This window comes from Camelus ferus, chromosome 13, assembly GCF_009834535.1.
Source record: "Camelus ferus isolate YT-003-E chromosome 13, BCGSAC_Cfer_1.0, whole genome shotgun sequence".
NCBI lineage: Eukaryota > Metazoa > Chordata > Mammalia > Artiodactyla > Camelidae > Camelus > Camelus ferus.
Window position 1 is genome coordinate 32840254 of NC_045708.1, and position 7261 is coordinate 32847514.

Genomic DNA, 7261 nt, shown 5'->3' on the forward strand with positions numbered 1-7261 from the left:
TAGGTATGTTGGCAGAGTAGTGCCATCTAGTGGCAGGTTCTTAGCACTGCATGCTGCCTCAAAGTAGTCTTAGTGAGAATGCCAAAAATTGGTCACTTAAAGATTGAGATCAGGGCAGAGTCCTGTGGTTTCTTGGCACTGCTGGGTATGAGCCTTGAATTTCTACCTTCAGCCCAACCCCTCATGTCAGTACCTAGGTTTATGAATATAAAGAGCCAAAAAATTTACATTCAGAAGTTTGGGAGTCCCAGCTTGCAGGATCAGGAAAGGTGGGTAGGAGCTTTTCCTCTATGGTCAGTGTGCATAGGTTACCTGAAGGAGGCAGAGTCAGCCCCAAAGCTTGTCGCTCTGCACCTAAGGTTCTATCTTATATATTTTATGGTCCCATCAGAGGCTACTGAGATTTTTAGGAGGGTTTTTGGAAAAATCCCTCAATTCCAGTCACACAAAACTCATTTTAGTTTTCTAGGCAGACCATTGCTCTTCATTCAGCAAATATTCATTGGGTATTTATATGGTTACGCACAATGCTAGACCCTGGGGACATAGCTATAACCAAGACACACAGGTCGCTACAGTTTACTTGAGACAGACTAAGTAATTGTGTAATTAGTTTAATTACAGTTGGAAGAAGTGCTATGAAAAAGCACAGAGCGAGAAGGCTACTGATTTAATTGGCTCAGATCTGAAGGATAAGTAGGGATTAATTAGTTAAAAGAGGTGGGAGTGGGAATAGTGTTCCATGCAAATTGGATCAGTTGGGGGGAAAGCCTTGAAACTTAGAAAAACCGAAAGAAGTGTGACAAACTGAAAGTGAGTAGGGGTGGTGGAATGGCATGAAATGATGCTGGAATAAGGTAGGGGCCTGGGGATAGATGGCTTAGAAGACTGGGTTAAGGTTTTAGGTTTTTTTTACCTTGAATCCAGCAGGAAGCCATGGAAGAGTTTTGAGCAGCAGTAATGTGGCATGATTTGCGCACAGCACTGGTACTGTGGGGAAATGGATTAGAGGGATAAAAAGTGGTTGGAGGTGGGCATGTTGGAAGCTAGTCTTGTCTCTGGTCTATTCTACTTGGAACAATCTGCCTCTTAGCCCACTGTGGGGTGAATATGTATTACTTAAACATTCAGTTTAGCTTTCACTTCCTCTGGAACATCTTTCCTGGTCTCACCCTCCCCAGGTGCTATATACTGCATAGCTCCCTTATGTTCTTCCGTGATCAAGTTTCCACAGTTATGAGGAAGTGTGAGTATGAAGTGTATTAAATAGTTTCCTAGGGCTGCCATAACGGTACCACAGAATGGGTGACTTAAACAACAGAAATTTATTTTCTCACAGTTATGGAAGTTAAAAGTCTGAGGGCAAAGTGTCAGCGGGATTGGTTCCTTCTGAGCAATGTGGAGGAAGGGTTTGTTCCAGGCCTCTCTCAGGCTTGTAGATGGACATCTCCCTCTCTTTACATTATCTTCCCTCTCTATGCATCTGTATCCAAATTTCTTATAAGGCAGTCATATTGGATTAGGGCCCATCCTAATGATCTCATTTTAACTTAAGTACCTCTTTGAAGACCCTGTCTCCATATACAGTCACATTCTGATGTACTGGAGGTTAGTACTTAAGCATATGAATTTGGGGGTGAGGACATAATTCAGCTCATATTAGGAAGCGAAAGTTGTCATAACATCAAATAATTCACTTCCAAATTGACTACTTAAGAATTATTTTAAGTGAGTCAAACATCTCTGCTAACATCAGCATTTCTTTATTGACATCTTTGTCTAATCACTGGGCAGTACAATGCACACCCACTGCAAAGTGGAATTGCAAATCCTGCAAAAGATACAATACTTTATGAAGCAATGAAAGTGATTTTGGGGAAATTAACACATACCAAAACCATTGAAAAGTGAGGGTCGACAGTTAACTGAAAAAGAAAAGCAAAGATGAGGACACTAGACTTCAAAAGAAGACGTTTAGAATATCAAAGTATAAAGGAAGGTCCTTTGGGAAAACTATGAAGTCCTTAAGTACTTTTGCAAAATGGATTCTTTATATAATTATTGTTTTGAGTAAAAGACCATAGACTCAGATTTTAAAATGAGACTTGCCTTTATAAGGCTATATTGTGAAGGAAGAAAGAGTGCTCACCAGCTAGAGGCTAGCACTACCACATTCCAGTCCCTTACATCTAAATTCTACATACACAAGTACAATCCAAGACCCCTTTCAGAAACTGCCTTGTGGTCTGCAAGGGAGGAGGGTCTGTCTCACACTCTAGGGAAAATATGACCTTGTGATATTCTGTAGAGGAAGGAAAGGGAAACTTGTAGTCAAAGTCTGACAAACTTAAAAACGATACTTGGAGAAAGGGGCCTGATAACTGATAACATACAGTTGAAACAGGTCATAATATTTGTCCAGGAAAATATCTATGAACAAGTCCTGATACTTATCAAAAGCATTAAAACATTGCAGATCTCTTTATTCGGTTGAGATGTTAACTTCTAGAATGTTCATGACAAATTCTGTTGATTTTCCTCTTTGAGGATCAGCTACACTTTGGCATTTGTATATTCATGAAGCTATAAATGTGCTCATACAGTTATGTGTCTTTGTTTTGTTTCATTACCTCTTGGGCTTTTGGCCTTTCAAGATTTTAATAGGTTGTTTTATACAATATGACTTTTATATATTACATATAGCCTGAGGTAGTATAATAAATACATGGAGAGTATATATTTTTGCCAAGATAAGTAATCCACATTTAATGACATTTAAATCTCATTCTGTTTCATTTCCTTACATCCAGGCTCTATCTGAATTAATCAGTTATTTTTCTCTGATGGAGTAGAGAATCAAGACTGTTTCTTTAATTTTAGGGATGTTTCTTTTTTTGGGAGAGGGGAGGTAATTAGGTTTATTTATCTGTTTTTTTTTTTTTTTTTCCAGAGGAAGTACTAGGGATTGAACCTAGAGACCTCATGCATGCTAGGCGTGCACTCTACCACTGCGCTATACCCTCCCCTGCGATGTTTCTTTCTAATTGGCTTTATAGTTTAATAACTTGTGTTGACAAGAGTGTGACATCACCGTGAGCTATGATCATAAGGTCAAGAGCCATTCAATTTTGCCACAACAGAGATAGATGATCTCTATTTGTGGAGATCCAGGGTGTCACTTTTTGCATTCAAGCTTTACTCTAGTATTCCAGAGATATTAACAGAGCAAATGTGAGTTCCAACATTTTCTTTCCCTCTGAAATACTAACAAGCAATACGCTATATTATTTATGGTTGCTGTTTCATCAGCTTGAGACCCAGAGTGAGGATGACATAGAGCAAAGCCTCCAGCTGCCCTGAGATGAAATATGGTATGACTGGAAACTGAACCTTATTGAATGAAGCCATTGATGTTTTGGGATTACTTGCTACCATAGAAAAATTTCCCTGACCTAATTAGTACAGTCAGCTAATATTTTATTTAGGATGTATTCAACGATGTTCACAAAAGAAAGAGGCTTGTAACTTTGGTTTTTATATTTTCCTATTGTTGGAATCAAGACTACATTAGGTTTTGTTTTTTTTTTTTTCTGTCTGTACATGTATGTGTTCAACCCACTATCTTTAACTGGAAGTCTTCCCTAAATCTTATTAATAAAAATCAGGGTTCTATTACTATCTTAGAAAAATTTTTGCTTTTTTTCTGTCTGGAAATGTTTCTTGTAAATGTGTTAACCTCACCTATAAAACCATCTGGGAGGAATGCTGGGAAATCTGACTACCGTTTTCAAATGTTTATTATTAATCAGTCTCCTTAAGGTCTCTGTTTCTTCTTGTGCCAATTTTGGCACTTTGATTTTTTTCTAGGATCTCTCCATTGGGTTTTCAAATTTATTAGCATATAATTATTAATAATACAATTATTTAAAAGTTGTGTCTATGGTTTCTATAGTTATTTCTTCTGCATTTTCTATTTTGCATTTGCTATCTATATATTTTTCTATATCTATATTTAGAAAATTCAAAGAATATTCAAAGAACCAGTTTCTAGTGTCATTAATCTTTTCTCTCACTTGATTTCTGCCCTATTTTTCTAATGTCCTTCCATCTTTTTTGAGATTTCTCTGTTGCTCTTTTTCTAACTTCATTAGTTCAGTTCTTAGGTCATTTTTGTTTGTTTCCTGATAAAATTTTTTGAAAGCTGTAATTCTTCATCTGAATACAGCTTTATCTGTGTCCTATGAATTCTGACATGTAGTGTGTTCATTATCACTCAGTTCTAAGCATTTCTCAATTTCCTTCATGATTTTTTTAATCCAAGGGCTATTATATTATTTATACAATATATAAATGTTCATTTCCAATGCACTAAAGCTTTATGGTTGGAGAAGATAATGTATATGATAATGACTGTTCAGAATGTTTTGAGGCTTTCTTTGTGGCCTAATACAGGGCCCATTTTTGTAAAGATCTATGATGTTTGGATATAATGTGTATTTGCTACTTTTCTGTGCATAGATTTCTATATATATTTAGTCACTAGAGCATATTAATAATATTAGTCATGTCTTCTCTAGCTCTGGCTTAATTTTTTGTCTGCTTGTTGCAATGCTTTTCTGAGTGACATAAGAAAAAATTTCTCTGTTTCTTCTGTGATTCTTATAGTTGTTGCTTGATATATGACGGCTATATCTAAGAAGTTTATTTCGCTCTTATGTTACATTTTTGTAGTAAGCAACCCAGAGCTGCTATGGTGGCTCTGTGATGCTAGGAACCTAGGCATTTTACTGCTTTGTCATTCCTGGTACATCACCCTAATTGACATGGTCCAAGTTAATTCACCACTATATCTTCTGAGAGGCAGGGCCTTTACCTTTGATTTGTCTACACAAAGTTGTACACATTGCTTCTGTTCACTTTCCATTGACCAGAATGTCATCATGTGAGGACTTTTAGCTCCAAGGGGTTTATTCTAGTGGCTATGTACTAACAAAAATACATGAATAAATAAAAATCAGGGTTCTATCACTACTATAGAAGAGAAAAATAGATATTGGGAGACAACCAGCAGGCTGTCACAAGGTCTCAACATTTTGTACATAATCATTTATTTATTCCCTTTCTTTTCAATATACCTCTTCTACCTTTGACTCTCATTCAGTTCAACGTCCTTTCTGTTTTACTCTCTCCAAAAAGTAAACTTCCAGTTTTACATTTGTTTCGGGGAGAAGATTTAGAGGGTCTAACTGCCTCTGAAAATTTCTCAATCTATACTTACCTGCTGAGGAGATACCATGATCACAAAGGTGGTTTTCCCAGGCGAGGCTTATCCATTGCACTCCGGATGTGCTGATTTTGCAATTTCTCCAAATGCGGGAAACTCGACCACATAATTTGTGGTAGTGGGGGACTGCGTTCGCACTTTCCTCTACGTGGAAAAAAAAAAAAATCAACCTAACCTGCTTTTTTCATCCCTGTCTTCCCCGCTACTCTTAGAGGTACCTCCTGCAACCAATTCATGAGCCTTTGGTAGTTTCTCTGTTGTCAATCTAGCTGCTTTTTGGCTTTCCCCATTGGGAGTCTCCTTTCTTAGTCTGCTATGTCAGTTACTACTTGTCCATCTCTTTTCCAGCTTTTAAAATTTTGTTGCTATTGCTTCCTTTCCCATTCTGTATGATCTTGCCAGTTTTACCTTTATCAGTGTGGTAGGAGTATGGTGAAGGAAGGGGAGCAGTATGAGATGAATTTGGACAGTGGATTGGAGCCAGATCATGTGAGACTTTGTAGGTAACGAAAAGGAGCTCAAAATTTCTTCTAAGAGTAATGGAAATCTATTCAAGGAGAATGATTTACACTTTAAAAATATTTTTCTGGAGAGGGTTAAGCAGAGACCAGAAGTTATGTAGCAGTACAGGCAAGAGATGATAGTGGCTAGGCTTGGATCTGAGTAGTGGTAGTAAAAACTGAAAGTAGTGGCTGGATTTAAAATCCATTTTAAACATACGTTTTTATAAGGCTGAGTTCCTCAGAGACAGAGACCATGTCTTTTGTCCTTAGGTGCTAGTTCAAAGCCTTGCATATTATACTTGCTCAGTGAATATTAGCTTAATGAATGAGTGGGTCACACAAGTTTCTGAACTGGATTTCTCGGGCCCTATTCTGGGGAGATCTCCCTTCCCTGGAGCCCAAACCTCCACTCACGGTGTTATCAGACTGTGGTAGTCATTTAGTAAATGGTTAGCATGAGCCAGGCATAGTGCTGATTACTGAAGCAAGCATTACCTCTAATTTTCACAATATCCTTAAAGGGTGGATCACTAATATTGTCCCTATTTTACATTTAATCTTATAAATTTACATGACTTAGCTCAGGTCACCTAGCTAAAAACGGATGAGCCTACGTCTGTTTGCTACAGGAATTGGCATTTTCAGGTCCAGATCTTTACCTTCAAAGATCTCAAACTGCCTAAGTCTTGACAGACTGGAATAAGAATCCTCCCCAGGAATCTTTCCCAGGATGCCTAAAACTGAACAGAAATAAAATCCCTGTTCTGATTACTGCAGGCAAGGCCATTGGTGGAAAGCAATGGATGATGCTCCGTGTGTGAAGAAATGCAACCATTTCAGCCTGCCAATTATCTTCCGCTCGGCCAGTTGCAGGAAATGAGGCACATTGCTTTCAATAAACGACTTGTTTTGCAACTTTCTGAGCAAGTCACACCCTCTCTGAACCTTGGTTTCTATTTCTACCAAATGGAGCTCTCAATACCATTGTCATTAGTAGCGTTGCTGTTATGATTAAGTAAGACGGCTAATAGCTTTAAAGCACAGTGCCCCCGCACGCAGTGGACGAACGAAGGCTAAATCGTAGCTTGGAGCGGAAGTAAAAAGCTGGGAGAATTAAGCTAGTCAGATTTAGAGTCTGAGTAGGGCCTACGAGGATGGCGTCAGCGGATTGGGCTAGTTGAAGAGGGCGGGTCCAGAGGGAGGGGCTACCCGGGTCCCGCCACAGCCTTGAGCTTTGAATCAAGCGCGGTAGTTTCGGCGGTGGCCAATCTTGGGACAGCATTTTCTTGCGTCAGTTGTTGCTGAGGCTCAGAGCCACGCGTCCCTCACCGAGATCAGTTTTAGTCGTAGCTGCTATACCAGAGCTTGGCTCTTTCGTGTCCATCCGTTACGACTGAGAGGACGGACAGAAAGTCTCAGTTACCTCTCTGAGTATCCGGGCTGGAAAGTGACCCTCGGCTGCTCGCTCCAAACA

The 7261-nt window shown here is 38.9% G+C and overlaps 1 non-coding gene across 1 annotated transcript; it reads left to right on the plus strand.

Annotated features, from left to right (window-relative positions):
* Positions 1 to 5270: 5270 nt before the first annotated feature.
* LOC116668384 lies at positions 5271 to 5431 on the plus strand. Its single transcript, XR_004325554.1, has one exon. It is a non-coding gene; the product is annotated as a U1 spliceosomal RNA (small nuclear RNA).
* The last annotated feature ends 1830 nt before the right edge of the window (positions 5432 to 7261 follow it).